This window comes from Nanorana parkeri, unplaced genomic scaffold, assembly GCF_000935625.1.
Source record: "Nanorana parkeri isolate BGI_ZX_2015 unplaced genomic scaffold, ASM93562v1 scaffold78, whole genome shotgun sequence".
Classification (NCBI taxonomy): Eukaryota; Metazoa; Chordata; class Amphibia; order Anura; family Dicroglossidae; genus Nanorana; species Nanorana parkeri.
In genome coordinates, this window is record NW_017306346.1 from 2441327 (window position 1) to 2466275 (window position 24949).

Here is a 24949-nt window from a genome sequence, read left to right on the forward strand (position 1 = left end):
CTATATTACATGTAGATATGCTGATACACCATTACAACCTCCCGATCAAAAAACATAGTTTAGTGTTATCAGTGATTGATTGCCCTAGACTTATTGCTCTCACTCCAACGTTCGCGGCGATATGCAACATGTGCGGCGTAATAGGCGCAATCGTCTTTTTTGCACGTATGCGCCACCGACGCATGTTTGCATGCGTGTATGTATTTTTATGTGTAACTTTACATTTTGGGGGGAACTTAAAAATGTTTTTCCTTTTTTTTCACAAAAATGTATTGCTATCACATACGGGGGCTAATTAAACTCCCCTATTCTTGCAGAGGAGAGGGGAACGGAGGGAGCTCATGTAACGATCTCCCTCTGATCCCCTGTGACACAGGCGACATGCTGATTGCGGGCTCGCACCGGGCACAGCGGAGCCCGGGATCAGCGGGACAACGGCGTGGGGGGTGGGGGTTTTCACGACCGATCAGCACCCCATACACGCGATCCACCGGCTCTACAGCCGGCGTATCGCTTGTATGATAACAGGCATCGCTGCCTATTTTTAAATAACGGCGAGCAGCGTGCGCGAGGGGGCGTGTCTGAGCGGACGTCTAAAGACGCCCGCTCAGATCTAGAGAGCTCCCGGCCGGCCGTTTTTTTACTACGGCCTGCTCGGAGGCAATTAAGTAGGGATGTTAAGGGCAAAACCCAAAATTATGGAACACATACAAAATAATTGTACTTTGGGTACAGTTATCCTTTATCCCCGCTCTTCATAGATTCTATATTGTCTGGCAACCTGCTTACAAAAACTCTCCCAGCCAGGCTGTGTATGTGCACCCATTAATTTCTAAAAAAGGTCCTCATCATTATTCCCAATGGTGGACTGCCTTTTCATAGAAACAAATGGAACCCTACTTTGTGGCCCAACTGGAAGGGATTTGGGGGGAATGCTACGGGGGAGCATAAAAGGATAACCGCATTACAAGTCAGGGTAATCTCTAAGTCGTTTATTTTTTACTTTGTATTGATTTACTTTTTATTCCTTTTAAATTTGCATGTACTCTGTAAATATAAAATAAACTACCTTACTTAAGTAGTAGTATACGAACAGACCGCACTATCCAGAGAATTCCAAGGTGGAGACGCACCTATTAGACCAGCACCTGGGGAGTCCTGATGGTGGTTAAGGAATTGGAGCGGTGAGATTTCCTTTGGCTCTACCTTATTAAAGTGTTACATTGATAAAAAATAATCCTAGTCTGTAATTTAAAATATAAGCGCATTAATACTATCATTATAAGAAATATATTTCTCTTTCAGGCCCCCATTATGTGGCTCATTGAATCATTTACTTTTTAATGCTTTCTCACTTAATTTTAATAACTTTCAAAATCCTCCTACTTTCATCAGGGCATTTTAATAAGTTTCAGCTTTAGCCATTTCATCTTCCTCCTGTTATTCCTGTTGTGTATGCTCAATTTAATCTGCCCGGACCAGCGAATCTCCATCTGTCGAGCAACTCATTCTTTTTTTGTTTATTATTATTATAACTCTCTTAAAACCAGAATTTAAATATTATTTAAACCTAAATGTACCCCTAGTTTACATTTAAAATGATATATTATCTGTTATTGTAAACTAACAAAAATAAATGATGACATTGATGTAGAATTTTTTTAATGATATTTTAATAAATTTAGTATTTACATTTTGCAGGATCTGGATAATATGAAATAATATGAAACTAAAAATGTTAGATACTTGATGTCTGGTAACAAATCTTGCAGCGCACTCATTCAAACACATATTGTTATTTTATTATATCAGTATTATTATATACAGATTTGCAGATCATTAATGGCATGTAATAAATATAGGAGGCTTCAATACTTTCTGATTTACTGAGCAGAAACATTTATGCTAATAAGGGAAGCAAAAAAACAAAACAAAACAGAAGTCCTTATAGGCATAGTAGTTTTAGAACAGTGACTTTAAATATTGAAGCATAAGCATCAGCATAACAGTCAAGTAGATAGCATTTTAAAAAGGTCAGCAATGACAGCATCCATGTTTCTTTCATGGCAGGTTACCTTCTAGGTAAGGAGGCACACTGAGCATTGAACACCAATGTAAGAAGACACAAGCACTAACAATGATTGTAGGAGAACACACTTAACACTGATCACCAATGTGAGGAGGTACACTGAGCAGTGACCACCAATGTAAGGGAGCATACTGGCCAACAACACAATGGCCACCAACACAACAGGGACACTTACTCGGACTCCTGACCATTGTACTGTGCAGGCTGTGCAAATAAATAGTCCTGATTCCTGCACTCTGACTGCTGCACTGTATGTGCTATGATGTACATTACATAGTCATGACTGCTGGATTATACAGTATACTCTACAAAACCGTGACTGCTGCACTCTGTACACTATGATGTATGTTACATGGTCCTGATCACTGCACTTTTCATGCTACATTGTTCTGACCCACGTACTTAATACACTATTTTGTACATTACATAGCCGCGGTCGAACAGACCGCGGACATCCCATAATGTTCGCTGTTCGGCGAACGCTCGAACATGCTATGTTCGAGTCGAACATAGGTTCGACTCGAACGCGAAGCTCATCCCTAATCTTGACCCCTGCATCCTATACGCTACCTTGTATGTTACATAGTCATGACCACTGCACTCTATATGCTATGTTCTACATTACATAGTCCTGACTGCTATACTCTAGTCTATACACTAGATAGTCCTGATCACTGTACTCTATACACTATGTTGTACATGATGACCCTTTATGTAGATGTTTATTGTCTCAACAGTTGGTTGCAAAGTAGTTCCCAATTTGAATGAAGTTTGAGTGAAGGTAGGATCAGAAAGAGTGTTAGCTTTTGGTGAATATTCTGTGTGCAGAAAAGCATATGTAATAGAAGAGTTTCTCTTTTTCACAATACTCCTTTGTGCCATGGTTTATGTGTGTCTTTGAGACTTTTACTTGTGGCACACTAATAAGGCAAATTACAAGGATACAATGACGTTGGGACATGTGTGCAGTATATACAGCCAATAGGTACAGATCCTTTTTAATCTATTCCTCTTAAGCCATTCTCATTAGCAGATGTGATTTTGCCACGCTCACTGTTTACCACTGTTCCTTTGCTCAGTCTGCTCCATGTCTTTCATGATCCTACCAACACCCTTGCCTTTAACACAATGCATTATGAGGTACACAGTTTTAGACTAAATGATGTAGAGTGAAATGATGTAGAGGTGATGCTACTGCCCACTCATTCAGTGTGGAAGCAAGAGGAAATCAACAGCCACCAGATGGGTAGTACAGCAATGGTAGCCGAAGTGAAGAATGCGCTCGACTCAGCCGATCCAACATCTGGATTGGCTGACCTGAACCTCCGGCAGTTCACTTGCTGCCGTTCGCCCCTAGGGGCCGAATGGCAGTGAGTAAATAGCTGAATGACTCCGAACAGCATTTGGCTTGGTTATTCTGCTCACTAACTCCGGGGTAGCGAGCAGAATAAAAAAATGACATGTAAATAAAAGTAAAATAAAAACAGCATGGGGTCCCCGTCCTGATCCATACCAGAGCCTTATAGGTCTGGTAGAAAAGTTAGGAGGGTCCCCTCGAGTTAAAAAGTTAAAAAAAATAAAAAATGTATAGGGTTCCCCATCAAAGTCATATCAGGCCCTTTCGGTATTGTAAGAATTTTAAGGAGGAACCCCACCCCCAACAAAGGGGGGGGGGGAAAGGTGGGGTCCCCTCTAAAATTTCCAACCAGACCCAAAGGGTTTGTTCACACCATTTTCTGGTCCAGATCTGGAGCAGATCTGCAGACGCGGTGCTATGCGTGCAGTGCGTTTTTGAGGCGTTTTACCGCGTTCCAGTGGCTGTCAGTATGTTAGTACACATAGGGAGACATTGGGATGCATTTTGGGTGCAGGAGCGCACGGTTCTGGTCCGTACAGAATCCGGACATCGTGTGAAAAGCTAAAAATAATACTTTGATTTATGTATTTTAATTTGACTTGATTTCCTGGATCTCAGGCTGTACATACCCTAATTATTATGCATGTGAACTCTTTCTGCCAACTACACGTCTATCTTCAAAATGATCTGCCTGATTATACCAGAAAGGATTGTTTTGTCTTTGGAAAAAAATTATTTGCAATGCTCTCTAATGTGACCTTTATTTTTAGAAAATACTTCCGCCCAGAAGTCTTGTTTGCTGTAAAAGCAGAAAAATCACCAAAAGAAATATGCACAAATTGGTCTTCTCACAGTAGATGCTGGCATTATATTGCATGATCATAAGCAGAAATTAACATCAGCGTCATTAAAATGGCTCTGTGTGGGTCAGGCAATAAATCATTCCGTGATGCTGATGTAAAGCCAACTTCATTCTAATTAGCAAATGTGAGCCATTCTCAGTGTCTCCTGCTGTGTTCGTGTGCCTGTCTCAAAGCACCAGCAATGTATGAAACCATGTTCCAATAATCATCTGTTTTCTAATGTTTTTATCATTAGCTGTATCATACCGGGTAAATACAGGAAAACCTAAAGCCTAACTCAAGCCTTGTTTTCTTTTACTTCTGGATAGAATGGAAAAAGTTATAATCTCCATCAGAATTTACTCCTTACTCATTCACAAGGGGGGCAGCATCCGGGTGCCCCGTTTATTAAAGGGGGTACTTTGATGCAAATAAGCCCCCCTTCCCGCAGACCCCCACAACCACCGGGTCAGGGTTGTGGCAAAAGAGGCCCTTCTCCCCATCGGCACAGGGACAGGGTGCCCCTGGAAAATCACCTGCCCAGTGCCAAGGGCATGTGGCCTGGTATGGTAGGGTGGGGGACTGCTCGCTTGTCCTCACTCTTTCCTGGCCTGCCAGGCCTGTGCTCGGATTAAGGGCTGGAGAAGTGAACAATTTAGGACAAAATAGCTGATTTGGAAAAATTCTCCAATTCAGCTCGTACTCCAGTTCAACTATGTTGTCCTAGATTGGCATCTCCTGCCTTCTCCAAACTCTTCACCCTTTTGTGTATAACCCTGTAAATGTTTCTTGTGCTATTCAAATTGTTTAAGTTTAAGTTCAATTTTAAATTGGCAACACCACTTTTGTCCAAAGTTATACATATCCTGTTGTGTTCCAATACAAGCTGTGATATAACAGTAAATAAAACATTGACACCTACTTTAGAGCTAATATAACACTGCACCTTTCCTGTGTTCTGGTCTTTAGTGATTGTTATTAACAGACCCTCTATTTTTAAAAGCAAATGTGTCCCTACTGATAAAGAAAAGATTACGAGTCTAATCAAACCAGTCTATTTTCATACTCTTGCTGTAGACACTTCAACATCTGCCACACTTCTGCATGTGTCTACTTATCAGATTCCTGGTCCCAGCTGAGCTCTGTAGTTTATTCCGCTGGCTTCTACATCACTACTGTATCTTGTGGTGACACAATGAAATAATGGATGAGATCACAATACTCAGTAGGTAACGCATACTCCTGAAAGAGTCAGATGTAGAAGATTAAATTAATTATATTAAATGCTTTTCTTTGCAAGCTGGCTTTGTTATAGCAACAAGGTCACTTTAAGGAAATAAAATCCTACATAAAAATTGTGTATTATGCTGAGTATAGGCCATTTAATGAGCAATGCAAATTCTCCAAGCTTATTAAGGTTGTATAAAAGTTTTAGGAGTTGCTACTCTGGAAAGTAGAACGATGCTAAAATCCAGAAGGCTGTCACATACAATAAGCATGTCACATAATGCTGGTTGCATTGAGTGTGACAAATAGGTTGATGTACAAAGAGTTTCACGAGTAACTGAATTTTAGAAAGTAGTTCAGCAGTAAATTGACTTTTATGTTGGATGCTGTCCACATTTCAAACGTACAGACTGTTTTTTTTTTTCTTTTAGTGATAACATACATTACATTCATCTGAGAAATGCCATCCGTTTAACAAAAAGGCACATATTCTGGTGCCTAGATGTATTATTATGCAATATTATTTCATATATAGATTTAATGCAAAAATAATCTGATGCAAGTTTTATATTTCTTGGATTCTGCCATTTCACGTTGTACATGTGTACTTATGTAAAATCTTGTTGTATTTCTTCGGAAGACGAAGTCTACAGTTCCATACATTTTCTCATTGTAATGCAAAGAATTATACATGATTGTATAAATAATAGTTTTTTCTACATTATTATCATTAGTTATTATCATTATCAGTGAGGCTTTCTCTGGGCATATATAATATTCAGCTATAATATTTATGTAATAATAATTGAACAATTTACTATAGGTTTTATTATTTCATTTTTTTTTTGCTTAAAAGCTACTGTAGTGGACTTTCTGCATGAACAAATCTTTTTTTGGGGGTGGGAAATACCATTTTTTTGATCAAAATGCTATTATAGTACAATAAGTCTATAAGGTAAGGTACAATTATTCCACTAACACAGTTAATATAAAGAATGATCATGTTGTTATGTTTATGGGTAGCATTTAGATTGAGACTGGTCTATCAGGTAATTTTTTGTTAGGTGAAGCTTCATGGAACAATGCTATATGGCTTAATTTTTACATTACAACACAAGGGCTACTTAATTAGAAGGATAACTCCCTGAACTCTTATATTAGTCTTTGGACGCAATGATACATCATCTACTAGTCTCTAATTAGCTTTGAGTCTAGAGCTATAAACCTGTATAAAGAGTGTGCAGAAACCTCCAAATGTTTACAGTTTACAATGACTGTAAACTCACTCACTTTCTCTCTTTAAATCTCTATCTGTGGTCCTTTGCTTGCCTATAACTGGCCCTTGTGGCACTCCTCCCACTGACATCAACAATGGGGCATTTTCCTCCTACTGATAACAATGATGGAGCACTATTCCTCCCACTGGCACCAACAACTGGCACAATTTCTTCCACTGACATCAATGATAGGGCACTATTCTTCCCACTGATACCAATGATGAGGCATCGATTCCTCCCACTGACACCAGTTTCTTAACGCGTTTCTCCCCCTGTGGGGCTTCGTCAGACGAAGCCCCATAGGGGGAGAAACACGTTAAGGATGCAGCATGGAGATTGCTAGACATGTGCGATTCGTTTCGTTCCGAATCGAAATTCGGACGAATTTTCAGAAATTCGGACATTCGGATGTATCCGAATTCCGAATTACAGACATAACGAATGCAAACGAATCCGAATTTCCATTTCCGAAATTCGGTAGCGTTCGTACGAACGCTCGTTTCGTTTTCTGTTCTTATTCGTTTCTTTTCGTTTCTTATTCGTTTCGTTCGTTGGAGCAAAGTGACATTAGAGAAGGAGAAAAATATTTTTTCCCCCTCAAATGTCACTTTTGCTGCAAACGAACGAAACGAATAAGAAACGAATAAGAACAGAAAACGAAACGAACGTTCGTACTAACGCTACCGAATTTCGTCCGAATCCGAATTCCGAATCCGAATTGACTTTCACACCCGAATCCTGAAAAACAAAATAACACAAATCCGAATTTAAAACGAAACGAAACTAAACGAATTTTTTGGCAGTGCACATGTCTAGAGATTGCTATTCACCTCGGCGTTGTGGATGTCCCTCTTATCCGTTAAGAGGTGAAGCGATTCCAGTGTGATACCAGGAGCTACATTTTGGACACTCACAGACACTCTGATCTTATGTGATACTTTTTGGAGACATTAAAGGAACTAACGGCATCAAGAGTACCAGCTAAGTATATGTATACTCACCGCCATTTGTACGGCCGTACCTACAGCTCGGAATTTGCCTCCAATTACCTTTGCTGAACTCAAGCTTTGGACTGACATGGTCAGTGTCTTTTGATACTTATCTGGTTCATTGATATATTCCATTTCTATGGATACACCATGTGTACTGGAGTTTGACATTTCGAAGATATTTATACCATGAGTTTATTAGTTAGTGTATGTGATTAGCCAAGTGGGAATTATGTGCAATATATATGTGTGCCTTATATTTTAACATTGATTTTCTGTATGTGTCCGATTACCTTTGCTGAACTCAAGCTTTGGACTGACATGGTCAGTGTCTTTTGATACTTATCTGGTTCATTGATATATTCCATTTCTATGGATACACCATGTGTACTGGAGTTTGGCATTTCGAAGATATTTATACCATGAGTTTATTAGTTAGTGTATGTGGTTAGCCAAGTGGGAATTATGTGCAATATATATGTGTGCCTTATATTTTAACATTGATTTTCTGTATGTGTTTAATAAATTATATGTTTTTTATATAACTATATAGTTGCAGAATTGCATTTGTGGTGGGATCGCCCTCAATGGGGAAATGTGCCAATTCTATTTTATTTTTTTCCTATTTTTTTTTCACGTAACTTAACTAAGAAACCCCTCTATGTGATAGCAAAGAGGATGTGACAGGTTCTTGTTATAGAGACATTAGGGGTCTCCCAAGACCCCTAATGTCACCTAGGGAGAGGAGCTTCATCAGCTCCTCTCCAGCTTCTAAAGCTGGAGAGTGACCGCAGAATGGGGAAGTGATGTAACAAACATCACTTCCACATTCTGACACCGGAGAGGGGATCGGAGGGAGATCGTGTACCGCACTCCCTCTCATCCCCTGTCACAGAGCCACCATGCTGGTCCTGGGCTTGCACGGGGCACAACAGAGCTCGGGACCAGCGGGAGGGGGGGCCACGGAGGAAGGGGCTGCACATACCGGCACGTTATACAAGCGATCCGCCGGCTCTATAGCCCGAAGATCGCTTGTATATAAACAGGCATCACTGCCTGTTTTTAAATTTTGGCTGTTTCCCGCTCGAGTGGGCGTGGCTGACGAGACGTTTAAATACGCTCACTCAGATCCAGGAAGTCCCTCGGCCGGCCATTTCATTACAATGGCCGGCCGAAATAACATCATTTTGATAGCCATTATTTTACCCGTTAGAGATAGTTTATGGAATCTCCACTGACGTAATAGTAATCTTGGGGAGGAAAAGAGAGGTTTATAGTTAGCCGAATATAATAGAGTGAGGCGATGGGTTATTTCAGAGAGTCCACTGCCCATGTATAAGAAAAGGAAGTTTGGAGAGTAGAAAGAATGGGAGGGGGGACATTAATAGGTAGTACAATAGTCTTTGAAACATTGAGCTTATAGCCTGAGACATCAGAGTACTGTAATAATTCACTATGAAGGTTACGGAGAGAAATCGTTGGTCGGCGTCCAAGGCTTTTTCGGCGTTTAGACTCAGTAGAAGAATAGCTTCTTTCATACACTCAGTAATATCTATTAGATTAATAATTTGGCGTGTATTATCTCCTGCTTGACTATTCAAAACAAGTCCTACTTGGTCTTTGTGTATAATAGTGGGAAGAAGATGAGCTAGTTGATTTGCTAATATTTTGGTAAATATTTTAAAGTCCGAATTAAGTAAGGTCCTGTAGTTAGAGCAAAGTTTATCGTCTTTGTCCAGCTTGGGTAAAACTATGATATAGGGATAAAGAAAGGAGGAAGGAATTGAGTCTCCTTTCAAAAAACCATTATACAAGGTCGTCAAATGGGGGAGAAATAAATCCAGCAAGGTTTTGTAATATAAGTACATAAAGCTGTCTGGGCCCGGAGACTTTCCAATAGGAAGAGAATGGATTGTTCCATGAATTTCTTCGGGCGTAATGGAGGCATTTAAATCAATCAAAGCTTCCGAGGAAGGCTTGGGTAGATTGCATGATCTAAGGTATTGTGCTATAGGGGAGTTCAAGGTATCATCCTTTTTATTGAATGCTCGGCCATCTAAATGATAAAGCCCCTTGTAGTAATCCCGAAAGACTTCAGCTAGTTTGTTAGGATGATGTTGGAGAACACCTCTAGTATCCAGCAGAAACCTTTCTGTTATCAAATTTGGCTTTAAGCTTAGGGGCTAAAATGGAATGGGCCTTGTTGCCTTTTTCATAGTATTTCTGCCTTAGATATAACATCGAAACCTCAGTTTTATGTTTTAAAAGATGACGTAAATGTGCCCTAAGGTTAATAAGTTCATGTATGATGTATTTAGTAGTTTTAGAAGCTAATTTGCGTTCCTGAGCTATTGTGTTCTGTTTCAATTCAGTGACTAGCCAAGCAGTCTTTTTTAAGTTTGGATGCCAAGGCTATGCAGTGGCCTCTGATGGTAGCTTTATGAGCTTCCCATAGTACTGAGGTAGCTATTGTGAAAAAGTTTTGGCCTGGATCTGGATGCTAGAAGCCGCACTCCTGGCAATAGTATTAACGAAAAAGAAAAATTGGGTTTTGGGAGCACCGAAATGACAACTCAAATAGACCGTCAAAAATATTTAGTTTTATTGGGTGATAATTTAAAAAGCTAGTATAGTATAGCCAATTCATAAAAAACAATCAGCTGGGTAGATAGCTCCCTATATGCTCACTCCATTAGCAAAACCCTCCATACAGAGTATAACTGTTTAGAGGAAACATGATTCGCATTTGAATTGCACATTGGAGATCATAAGCATGATCGGAGTTAATTCATTATATGTCCAAACAACATGATGACAATAACATAAATAATGATCATATGATCTATAAACAATGTTGGAAGGGTTAGGAGTGGAGTAGAATTTCACTCCATTAACAAAACCCTCCATACAGAGTATGGAGGGTTTTGAGAAAATATAGAGAAAACATGATTCACATTTCAATCGTAACTTTGAAGACATAAAACATGATTTAAGTTAAAGCATAGAGTGCCCAAACATCATGATGGAAATAACATAAATAATGATCATATGGTCAATCAGCAATGTTTGAAGGGTTAGGAGTGGAGGAGCAGTTTTAACGTTTTGCGCACACATGCGCTTCTTCATGAAAAGGGAATATCTGTGTAATTTAGAAAAAAAAAACATGATCTATACAATTGTTATTCTCTCTACATAAATAGATTGGGTAGAATTCTCACCTACCAGTTTACACAAGCTGATGTGTGTGTGTCCCCATGCGGGCCTACTTGAGCAGCGCACCCATATGGTCCTCCCCAGTGATGGAAAGAGTTAAGGTGAGAACCAAAAAAAAACAATATTGAGCAGGAGGTAGGAGGTGGGCAACATAGTGGAAGCCTGGGATAAATGCATAAGAGAGGCGTGGTCACGTATCCACAATGCATAAATGTGTGGTGCTAAACGCCAATACATAATGGGGGAACAACCCCCTACTTAATCAGAAAAATCAGTATAACTTACATGGGAGAAGTGTCTAAGCCACTCGGTTTGTCCTAAAAGTGCTTGGGAAAAGAGAGGAGAAACCATCCTGTCTGTTCCCCGAGAACCTATCCTCCAGACGCCTCCAGGCCACCCACATCCAGCGCCGCCACCTCCAGGCTGCATACCGATGTCGGTGGCTCACGCGGGCGCTATAACGGCATCCGGCGTGGTGACGTCAGAGGTGTCACCGCGCTGTCTGGGGAGCTCCGCCCATTCATACACCCCTGCAAGGGCCGTTTATTGGGAATGACGTGGCATCCCTCCACTGGTCAAACAGGACCTGATCGGCCACACAGGCTAAGCAAGGGACTAAACAAGATTAAGTGTTTATGATGGAGAAGGCGCATAGGGGCTCCATATGCAGAGGCGTAAGGGGGGGCCTCAGAAAACTGATACCAGCCATGCCTGGTGGGGGGTGGCAGCGCCCTATATGATGCTCTCAGGGAGAAGGGGTCCCACCATCCCTAACATCACCAGGGTGTGGAAAAACCAAGAGGGGATGACAGAACGGCTCGTCAAGGACACACAGTGGTCAGGACATTGATAGTGCACCCCAGCCGGGTATCATAATAGTGTGCAAACAGAGGATATGATGACAAACATATATACATACATAACATATATAATCAATACCATGTCAATGCATATGATCAATTAACTGAATAGCGTCAATTACAATTACAATGGCATATAATGTCCAAAACAAGATAATTTACATACAATTTGATTTGTGTCTCTGTTTCTCTACAATAACATTAAGATAAAATTCTAAGAGTACATAATTCCAGAAGCCTAGACCCATCTCAGCCCATCATCGACTTTCAAATGTTATGGATCCACTCATAAAGGATCAATTACCGTCATGTTGATCCTCTGGGGGATCTCTATAGTTTTTATCATCCATTAGGGGTTCGTTACACCATTATAGTAGTATAAAGATGGCCTAATATTGCCCAAAGGACTCGAGGCTGGTCAATTTTATTAGTATGTTCAAGAGGTCCACTCTCGTGGATTCAGAGGTACCATGCAAGGTCTGTTAGAGTCATCTGATCCTCATAATCATGTTTCCTCTAAACAGTTATACTCTGTATGGAGGGTTTTGCTAATGGAGTGAGCATATAGGGAGCTATCTACCCAGCTGATTGTTTTTTATGAATTGGCTATACTATCTAGCTTTTTAAATTATCACTATTAAAACAAAATATTTTGTACGGTCTATTTGTTTTTTGGAGTTGTAATTTCGGTGCTCCCAAAACCCCACTTTTCTTTTTCGTTAATAGTACTGAGGTAGCCGAAACAGATCCCAAGTTGATATGAAAGTAGGAGCGTATTGCACTCTCTATTTCAAGCCGTGTTGTGTCATTTTTGAGGAGGCCATCATTCAGCCTCCAATGACATTGTTGAATGCATGTGGGATCCAATTTAAGAACCAACTCTATGGGGGCATGATCATACCACAAAATAACTCCTACATCAGAGGCCACCATATTCCTCATAACCGGTCTATTAATACAAAAAATTATCCAATCTAGTATGTGTATTATGCCCGGGTAAAAAGAAAAATATATTTTCTCCAAGGGATGTAGCAGGTGCCAAGAATCCATAAGAGAGTATTGTCGCAACAAGCGGCGAAAGCGTTTTGACTTCAATTAATTCAAATTCAAGATTCACACCCTTTTTTTAATGGATTCAATTGGAAAAATGTGTGAATCTTGGGGGAAAGTTGTGTAAATCTTGTGTGAAACATTTATAAATAGTGTACAGAGCAGGTGGTGTTGGTGATTGACAAATAAAGATTGTTATTATTATTACTACTAATAATACTAAAATAATATTACTCAAGAGAAAGAGGAGTAATAGTAAATAGAATATAAATATAATATGCATTTGTATCCATTTACAAGCTTCAGAATGATTTGTACTTCATCTTAAAGCTAAACTCCAGGCAAACTGCTATATACGCAGATAAAATAAATACAGTATCTTGCCTACTTGGCTGGGGAGGGCAGATCTTTCTTTGCTGCAATTCAGGTTCACTAACGGGTCTCTTCAACACCCTCACCTTGTGACTGGACAGTAAAAGGAGAAACAGCACACTGAACTCAACTCTTGCTACCTATCAGCATGCTTAATGCACTGCAACACACCCAATTCTCCCTCCTCCTCTCTTAGCTCTGCTGTACAGGGACTGCAAAAGTCTTATACCAAATCAAATTAGGGTACTAACACTGCTTACATTTATGGATGTATTAATGATTACAGAGCTGCAGTAAACTGTGCCTTTTGTTTTTACATGGAGTTTAAATAGGTTTGACCTCCTGTAATCAGAAGACTTTATTTAGAGGAATTCTTTAAGACAGTGGAAAGTACTGTATATAGTGTTGGCTGATATAAAGACTATACAGTACTGTACTGTATTAGTGTACTGTACATCGGGCAATGAAAATACTTACCGGGACCCGCAGTGAAGATCGGAGGACGTCACTTCCGCCGGCGGCACGTCGCACTGACGCTTACACGCGAGGTCGGAGGTCGCTCGGCGGTCCGTCGTAAGTGCGAGTGGTCGCAAAGCAGGTAAGTTGGTAACCAAGGAATATCTGTATATGAGAATTCGCTCCAAATGGTAGCAAGTTAAGGACAGAGTCCACTCGCAAACATGTTCTTTTCAGGGCTTCATGCCCACTTTTATTTAACAGTGCACACAAGTTTTCCCTCACAGGGGTTTCTCCAACCTAACTTCAGCCAAAATAACTTCACAGTCTCATCGACTTCAGGTTATTACTTTCAAACTCTCCCAAACAGTCTGCATTCTACAGATGTGCCACATAGGCTGGTTCCAGGATGGAGTCCTCCTGACTCCTGGACAGACACCTCCCTTGTCCTCCAGCTGGAACCCTGAATATGAACCAGCATCCTTTTCATAAGGTCTGTCCACAGGTGCACCATCATTCGGCGCTGGTCACCACTAAAGCCCGGACCCAGGAATGGAGATTTCGTCCCTCCCAGTTCTCTTAGAAATCTTCCGGCTCCAGGATCCCAACTATAATCCAGAAAACCCGGAATGAGTTGTAAAGCCAGCTCTTTCCTGGTAAAAGTATATTCTTGGAGCCACTAAGCCCCTCTTGCAGGGAGTCCTGGGTGACTTTGATGCCACATTATACCGTGGTATTGCCACGCATTGACACAATAATATATATACACATATACATATACACACACCTACACATTCCTTGGTTGTCTGCATCTTCCATCTGCTAAAAATTATGACAAAAGTTAAAATACCAGTGAGAGAACTGCAATTTTTAAAACTCAACGACCTTAAGAACAAACACTGGAAAAAAAGTAATATTCCTAAGAATTGATAACACTGTTATTCTATAATGTGGTTGGCTTTTTTGAGATATTTGCACTTCAGTAATGTTTTCTAATTACCTACCCTCCCAGACAAAGTCCATCAATTCATTAAAAATGTAGTTTTAAAGTAGCCTTAAAGTGGCCATTAATGCTTTGGGAATTCCAGATGCAAGATGCTTTTTCTGTCAGTTGGGGCCATTACTGTTAGTGGGTTTTGCCCATTGTGCCCAATGTCTAATTATTACACCAGCTCTCACTTGGAATATTTGCTTCTACCTACAAAGAACATTGCCATATTAAGTAATTATTCTATATGCTATTTTAGTTTCTTACTTAAACGTATATTTCCTTCTGTAAATACACAGTTACATAGTTAGTCAGGTTGAAAAAAAGATACAAGTCCATCAAGTTTAACCTATAGAGAGAAAAATTATTTCCTCATCCTTATAGCAATCTGATACTCTCTGGATCAACAATCCCTGGTGTTTTCACTTATGAAAGGTTAATATCCATTTACATTCTGCACATTTAGGAATGCATTCGGATTTTTAAAAAAAACAATTAACTGAGCTAGCTAGAACTAGTTCTTGTGGAAGCCTATTCCACATTTTCACAGACTTTCCATATGTGAAAGGTAAGCTTTTTTCCTCCAGATGCAAAAAGTTGCCCCTTGCAGTGACCTTAAAGTGAATGATTTTGCACCACATTCACTATATGACCCATGTATGTATTTGTTAATGGTGATCATATCCCCCCTTAATCTCTTTTCAAGAAAGAACAAAATGTGTACATATTGTAAACTGCATTTACTTTCCTACAGTCATCCAACAAAATTCTATAATTAATTTTGTCAGTTAAGTCTAGACTGGAGCATGAGAGCCTTTTTACAGCACAGTGTATTGTTCCATTATATTTGTTATTCATAATCTCGCAATTACTTTACAAATCGTTAAAGCGGAACTACGCATTAACTGAGTTAAAGGGAAGAGGAGAGGTAAGGTATAAAATGGCAATGCGTTTTTTAATACAGGAGTGGGAGTAAGAAAAAAAAAATTGAGCTATACTTTAAATAAATAGAATCATGTAAAAACAAGGCCATGTGATGTTGTTGATGTTGTTCAGTTGATGTTTAGTTGATGTTGTTTAGTTTGCAAATAGAACCAGTGATCAAGTACAGTTAAAAAAAAAAATCAGCAACTGCATGTCACATGAGTCATTCCTATACTTTAGGAATGCTATGAAAGATTTTACTTTACTGCGTTGTAATAAAATAATATGTTGTGCAACACATTTTGTTTGATTTACTAGAGAATGTTCACTTCAGTACAACAGCATGCATGTGCTAGTGCATTTACTGTATTTAATAGTACCTCAACACACTAAGGTAATGGACCCGTGTTTCAATACACTGCAATGCACTACAGTGCATTGAGGTGTTCATTATTCCCAAAAAAGGGTCAAGACTGGTTTGAAGTGTGTTGGCTATGAATATAAAAATCAATGGGCTAACTTAACAAAATGCATGTTAGCATGCAGCATAAAGCATGTGCAGATGTGTGTAACAGCTCACTGCAAGGGTCTGAAGGGGCCCTTAAAGTGGATGCTTAAGTGCAAGTTAAGGTACTTCAGTTTCTCCTGCTGACAAAAGGTGATATTTAGTAGTTTATAAGCCGGCTGGAGCCTTTTATAGATGTTTAGGCTAAATTGTAGGGTATTTTCTCCTTTTTACCAACACAACTGCACTATTACATTAATTTTGCAATCTGAACAAGGTGATCTTGCACTTTTTAGATTTGAAAACCGATAATTATTTCCCGTGGGACTGCATAACCAGTAAAAAACTTAATACAAGTCTCGATAAATCCCAAAACTGCTCCACAGGCTCTATATAAGTTATTGATGTTATTTGTAATTTCAGCTACTAAATTATTTGAAAATACCTGTTAATTCAAAAATACCAGTTGATCCTGCTAGTTTCTTTTAGCTCACAGCACTCCCTGTTGAAAGTCCATAATTCTCTGCTTTGGTGTAATCACGTCCTATAAAAAAAACCAGCTCTAGTAAACAATTCCTTTTCTTCAATGTTTACATAATCTGCCTGCTCAAAGTTTGTATTTAATACTGTGTTGTGTTGCTGTTGTACAATGGAAAAAAGTTTTGTATTGGGAAACTATAACCAGGGGGTTTCAGTCGCGCGGATTTTTCCTGCGCTTAACCGCCTACATGAACGATCCTATACATTCCTATGGGGACCGTTCATGCAAGCGCGCAAATCCAAAACGCCTGCCACCCAAAATGCTCCCTGAGCTACTTTTGTCACGCTGATCAGAGCGTTTTCATATAGATTTCAATGGAAATGTGCTGATCAGCGCATTTTGGGCGTTTTTAATTGCGTTTCAGCACTAAAACACAATTAAAAACACCCAAAAACGACATTAAAAAATTGTGCGAAAACCGCCGCCCTGGTGTGAGTGGGGCCTAACAGTTCATGTCAGTGTTATTTTTTTTTAAATTAAAGGTTTTAAAACTAATGTTTTATATATTGTTTTTACTATACGTAGTGTCCCCCTTCCTCGGTCAGTGCTATCCCAACACAGGATAACACTACCGGTGGCTCTGAAAGGGTGATCTACAGTAAAATGAACTAAAGGGTCTCCCTGTCTTTCCTCTATAAGAAACCTCTATTATGGATCCACACCACACCTTGAGTTACTAGGGTCGGTTGCTTCTGCCCATCAGCACTTAGCAGCCTTCTGGTGATCAATTGAAGTGAGGTCCAAACTGCAGTTATGATGCTTGAAACTTTTATTAGCAGAACTTCAGGGAGAAAGGAGGAGGCTTAGGATCATCCAGGCAAGTGTGTTTACTGTCTCCATGCACAGCAGGTCAAGCACCTGGCACAGCATTACTTGGGGTGGAAGTTACTGATCCTTGTCTTTAGCAGTTTCAGCCACTGGACCTGCTGCCACCAGGCTCCAGGGTGATTCCATTCCAAGGTCCCAGGCTTTTAGGCCTAGCCAGCTCAGGCAGTCCAGTGCAACCTCCCCACAGCCTGGGCCTGGGGGAGGAAGAGAGGGCTCACAATGGCCCACCCCAAGTATTTATCTCCTCCCCCAGCATGCACCACTGGCTATCGTTCAACAGTGATTGGCTGGAGAGGGATATCCACTCCTGTTCTGTGACCAGGGCACACCCTTCAGTACCTCTAGCAGCAGACAGATGGCAAGCAATTACAGATTGTTTAGGGGAAAAGCCACATGAACCAAAACAAAAAATTTGTATCAGACCACATACAGTCTGACAGACACTAAATTTAATAGCACCCTTTCCACTGAGGCGCTGTACAGCAGCAGTTTGTCTGTCTCTAATTCAGTCTCCTGCTTTGAACAACTCAACATTTACCTGGCTAAAAATCTTTTAATTTTTAGACTTGAACATAAAAAATAAAGGACAACATATTTAAAAAAAATTATACACTTTAAAAGAAAAGTCTTCTTCATCCTCATTACTGACCTTCTTTGCTGCTTCATGGTAAAAAAAAAACATCTACAAAAACATCCTTAACATTGAGTTAAATTTGAATTAATTTTAAATTGGATGCTTTGTTTTATTTGAGTTTGTCATGCCTGTAAATAGAAATTGTGGAGATTTTGCTCAAGCAGTCAGCACCCTGTATACAGTTACTAGCAGTTCTTATAGAGAGACACTGTCACCTTGTCCATACGATGTATCTGTAGGTGACACCAACCAAAACACTGGGTATTTTGGAGGTGGCTGCGACAGAGAAAGGAACAGTAGAGGATCACTGGTAAGGAGAGTATCACTGGGTTGGGAGCATACCTTTAGACCAGCTAAGGCTGGGCACACACCTTACAACCATCGCAAGACTTTTGTCTTGCGATGGTTGTAAGGTACTTAAAAAAACGTACGATCTGCCTATCTTGCATAGGCAGATCGTACTTGCGATGATCGGCAAGTCACACCCACTGAAGGGCAGGCTTCCGAAGACCGCAATGCCGAACGGGCAGTGTGCGCTTGCGCACAGCGGCCCGTCCGGCTTTTATCTTATGAACATGCTACACACCCGCCGAACATCGTATCGATGCTCGGCGGGTTTTGATACATGTTCGTAAGTTTAAAGTCATGTGACCTTACAGTAGTAGAAGTCGCACGGCTTCCACACACCTTACGATAATCGTACGATCGCGGGACTTCCCGCGATTATCGTAAGGTGTGTGGGGACCTTTCCACGGGGTATTTTGGTGGTGGCTGCAACAAAGGAAAGAGCAGTGAGGGAATACTGGAGAAAAAAGTATCCTGTATCATTGATGACTGATTGTTTTCAGCAGTTCAGATAGGTCTACTGAATTTGTTGTACACAATTAGGCTTCCTCCATCAGTTCACAGTATGTATGAATCTCATTCAGTCAGCTTGACTGGAAAATGCTTAGTTTAGATTTCCAGGAACATGAGAGCGCAGCCTAAATGGAGAAAAATACATGCATAATACAGTATATTATGTCATTCTCAGTACAAAAATAATGACCTGCTTTTTAGTGCAACTGCATATACTAGTTGCATGACAATGAATAGTCAATTGTACAGGAACCAAATGAGAAATATTACTTGCAGTGGATATTGTCCTGCAGGACTATCCATACAACAAATCATTTGCAGAAAAAAATCACACTTAGATTAACCAGTTTGCAAACAATAGGGCATATTGTGCAATAAGCCATGGCTACTAATCAAAAATAGATTACAGTAGCTCTGTATGAACAAATTAATTCAAGCTTATTTCTTGACTGGAAGTTAGAATGTCCATCTCATATTATCAAAACCACTTCCTCAGGTTCAGTATTTACACAGCATGCAAACTGGGCTGCACATGCCAGGTTATAATCTTGCAGCTAGACAAAATCATGTAAATGTCTGGGTACACAAGGCAATATTATTGCCATGAAGCAAGACTAGATGAAACAGAGAACTAATTTTTAAGGGTTTTACCCAATATTTTCTTATTTAACCTCTTATGATTGTTTATTTTTCAACAGCTAGTATTGTGAATTGCTGATTAATAACACACTTGATGTGCCATGCATACCAAAATACCATATAGAACAACAAAACTAAATACAAAATATGCATATTTTGGCAAAAATAATACAAAATTTACATTTCAGCAACAACCATATACCCATTTGTGTCCATGGTAACAGCTTGACAAGCACATTTACAAAGTCTAATACGCCAACCTAAATCTGTCTGCAGACTTAAGGGCTTGACCTGAATAGTTACAATTCTACTTAGGCAGAGATTTTTAAACATTTGGTGAACCTCCTAGTATTCTGTGCCAAAAATGGTACACAATTTTGACATTGGGGTGATGCCTGGTAGGCTCCGCCAAGGTGCCTTGCAGGACTCTTAGCCTTCCTTATGCCTTTGCTGACCTCTTGGCTCAAGTAGTCAAGAAGTTTTGTGTCATGAAAAGTAACCCCCATATGAAGGCAATGCATCTACACATGACTGTCGCAGTCACCATCACACTGTACAGAGCTAAATGGACCTCTAATATGATTATGGCCTTCTTATCTGTACAAATTGCATGAGTTTCAAATTCAGGTGAGCCATGTATTTGACCTGACCTCAAGTCATTCACAGTTAGGAAAAATGGCAAACTATTGTGATTGTTTGCTGTCATAACAGTTAAATACCAATCATATAGTTCCTGGACTTTGATCTGTGGTCAGGTGGCTTGGAAGAGCAAATAATGGGGTTTTCTTCTGTGACAGCCTCCCCCCCACCCTTTAAAAGTCAGTTCACAGAGTGATGTTTGAAGGAAGAGTTAGTTGCTGTTATACAGTGCTGCTAATCTGTGCTAGATATAGCACTATAAAGTGCTGCTATTATTTAGTATATTACATATCATCATTTCTCTTTCCATTAACCAAATAAGCTATGTAGTGTGGCAAAAGAGCATAACTCCAGCTTTAATTTTATATATATATAATCCCAAAGAGTCCCTTGGTGAGTATAGCAGCCATTCAGAAGACAAATAGTATTTTTTTTCAATGAATACTATAGCGGCATAACTATTGCAACCAAGCCCCTGTGTATGTTGTTTGGACAATGCTGGGCCCCAAAAGATGAGAGAACTGGCAGGCCGCAGGCAGACTGCAGGAATGTATATCAGCTATAGTCTGCATTGGAGATACATTTATGTATATGTGAATTTGCTCGGTTGCCCGAGCAAGAATACAGATAGAACTTGCCATGTCAAAAGTGCCCTTACCCTTTTATTATTAGTTGTTTCTCAGAACACACCATGTCAAAGATACATTTTGTATTTGAGAGCATTTTCTAATTAGGAAGGGCTAATTGGGGGCTAGAAACTATGTTCATTGTGTGTCTCTTCATAACATTGTTCTTATTGCTGATCTGAAGTCTATAAAAGGGTGTCACGTAGACACAGTATGAATCATTTTCCTGTGTTACACAGTAACACAATTTAAATATAGATGAAGATTGGGTTATTTGTGCAAAACTTGCTTAGATTATTTACACTGCAAAAGTGAATAAAAAGTTATCATGAAGTGACTCATTTATATTAGACAGAATTTTGTGTGTTATAACTTTTAGCAATGCTTTAAAGAATGATTTTACAGCTGATAATTTTGGAAGTTTTTCTATGTGAAGTTGTTATCATTATGACATACATAATAAGAACTTCCAGCACTCTTGTAGACATAAGTCAGTTTTGATTTAGGCATAGAGGTCAAAATGACATTCAAGAGGAGTGTACCTGTCAAACTTGCTAATCACCTTGTCTGCAGTCACGAAGAAAGACTGCAGAAGAAATGCTAGCGACAAAGTATTGCATTAGGTAATCCTGGAAAGAAGTGTGAAGATTATTTAGGAACATTAAAGGGCAATTCCATACAAATATGCCTAAAACATAAAGTTTTTTCTCCCAACAGATGTAATAAAACCAAAAGCACAGTGGACTTATGAGGTGACACAAACACTTTTTAATAAATGTAAGGAAACCAACACTTGTGTTGTAAGGACTCATGAAACTAATCTAGATCACCGGGTTTAGTCCACCAGATAAAAGTCCCAAACAGTCCCACGAACAGATGCAACAGAATCCTTTCAAATGACTCTCAAATGACTCACAAAACACCAATGCTTATGCAGCATGTGTGTCAGGCTGACGTGCTTCTGGGACTACTTCTCAGAGCTACTACAGACTGTCCCATAGAATGATGCAACAGAATATTTGTAACTGATTCACCAAAGAGCAAGTCCAAGTTCCAAGCTGACTACAATAGCTTCCCATTGTTGTGTCACTTGGTCCCCTTATATTCTAGTGTCTGCCTATCAAACAGCAACAAAACTCTTTGGTATCACTGAACTGGGATGACACAGAACATGTGCAATAATGATTGGCAAGGAGGGCTCTTGTTAACCACACTATGCATGTTTAATAATTTAAGAGTGTCTCTCAGCACCTCTGTCCACTACTGCAGTACCCCCTTACATGTGCTAAATTAAAAAGATAAGGATACTTTCAAGACAAATTCACTAACCCCCTCTCCCTAGGTCTCTTCTGCTAGACTATACTATAAACGTATTAACCCAGCTGCTCACTAACCGTCGGGACGCCAGGCATGGCCCACTCCAAGCAGTGCTTTTGTTAATCTCTTCCAGCTGCAATCCTGTTTCTGGCAGTAAACCTTCATAGGGGACCTTTCATTAGACTGAAGTTGCTCAAGAGATGGCCATATAAATGTCCATGAGGCCAGCATTAAATAGTATTTCTGTTGGAGGGACAAAGCTGCTGCTTGGGGCAGGACACAGCTGTGTTATAGTACAGCCTCGCTCAGAAGGACTACAGTGCGTGATGGTGTGAGGGACTCCAGTATTCGGGATGAGTACATGCACCGCTATAGTCTTCCCTGCTGAGAAGATGCTGCACCCCTTTATGACCTTTAGCTCCCAGACCACCCAGTCACTAGCCGAAAACCAAGTGTAGGGCGAAACAAACTTTGCTTTATTGAGCAACTGTGCAACTTTTTATACACAAAGTGATCAAACAAAATTGTAATCACATCATGTTCACCCTGCCCTCCCCAGGCATTCTGACTCTACAACCCCACAGTGGTCTAGCAGCTAAAGAGCTCCAGAGGGCTGTAGCAGGGGTCTGGCCAGACGCACCGGCAGGAGAATGTAATTGTCCTTGGGAGCACAAAGAGAGCTAACGGGGGGTAATGCTGACAGTCTTATGATAAACAGGTTACCCGGTATAACATACTTAAAAATAACCCAACAATAAAGCACACATAACCCATAAACCCATGAGCAGATCTTCACAGTTGGGGGTAGGCAACAGGGGTTACAGATCATGTATTGAAATTACCCTTACCCTCAATAGGCTTAAAATGACTGATAGAAGCAGCAGCCACAACAGTTCAAAAAGCCATAGGAAAGTTTACTCAACAGCTTTCAACTTCATACAAATTGGTCAGTGGCAAAACAGTTTCATATTATAGCTATAGCTAGTATCACACTATATTGTCTTAAAAGTTTAATAAAATGTCAAAACAAAGTCCACAAAACACTTAAAAACCACAATCCCTCCATAGATGAGGCAGTTTTTTCCTGGAAAAAAAATAGTGTTGCATATTTCAGAAACAATATTCACACATATACTACATTGGCTGCATGTAAGTAGCTTGATTGGACTGCAATGTAAGAGTGAGAGACAAGGCAGTTTTTATCATGAAATAGAAATTAAAGTGTATTATTTCAGAGACAACATTCAGAAATATAGTACAGTCTTGCTGCACATTATGTAAGCTGTTTTACTAAGCCGCAATTTAAGAGGGAGAGACGAGGCATGTGTTATCTTGAAATAAAATTTGAAATGTTTTATTTCTGAGACAAAAGCCACACATATTGTACAGACACCATTCCCACTATGTAAGTTTTTTTGCTAGGCCACGATTTCAGAGACTGGGCAGGTGTAATCACAAAATAAATAATAGAGTTGATCATTTCAGAGAAGAATATCGCGCAGACTCCATGTATAGTATGTAAGCAACTTCAGTAGGCCACAGTCTCAGAGACACCAAGCAGTTTTATTTCTGCTTCCTGGGCATTAGATCAGCCATTTTCCCCTTGAGTCAAGGATCCAAAAGGGTGGTTAGCCATTAATAGTCCCTCTCCTTCACGGCCCCAATCCCATGGCATAGGCATTTTAGCAGGAATCAGCAAATTCACCACAAATTGCTTGCAGCAGAGTGTCCTCAATGATCTCACCCTACCCATGTAGTCCTCCTCTTCCTCCTGTTGCTGTGCCTCCAGTGCTTGGTCCATTACACCATGCAGTATGTGCTCCAGCAGGAAAACCAGAGAGATTGTGCCACTAATCCTGGCCTGGTTGTGGCTCACCATTTCAGTCACCTCTTCGAATGCTGACAAGATATTATACATGTGCTGAATTAGGAGCCACTGATATTTTGCAAAGCTCTCCAGAGCCTGTCCTCATTTCGTAGTTGCACAAATATCCACTGATGGCCCACTGGTGCAGTCACTACAGCATAGTCAATGTTGAGTTACAACCTGTGAGTTTACTGCATATCAAATTTCTGTCAGGAAAATACTTGTTGGGTTTGACCGCCTAAAGTGGTGCTTGATCATTTTGGTTTCAGCAAAAAAAAAGAGGGGTTAAAAGTAAAAAGCATTAATTTTCCAACCCACAGATGGTAATATGCTTTGATTGTTATGCTGTGTTTCCTGACATGAAAGTGTATATTATAGTAAAAATCCAGCAGATCTTTCATGCTGGGCCCTCCAAGTTCCCCTTTCTTCTTTAATTGCTGACTCACTGCTTCAGAAAAAGATCATCAGCAGTCAGTCACTTGTGACTTACCCAGCTACTGATCCTTTTCAGAAGAATGCAACCCACGGTGAAGAGAGAGAGACTGTTGGAAAATGACTTTGTCCAGCTAATTTTCTTTCTATTGATAAGAATTACACATGGTTTGTTTGAAAGTATATGCAAACCTAACTACTAAAATCTCACATAAACTTGAACAGGCTAAAGTAATTTCAAGAGTGCTGTGCTGTTTTAACACATTCACAGGCATGGCCTCTGTCACCATCAGGAAATCCACCCTAAGAAGTGCCATGCAGTCATCACTGGAATGCATGCACGCAGACAGGAAGTGGGTACACAGAGGTTCCACAGGGCCGGTGCTAGGATTCCTGCCTACACAGGTTCCACCGATCTT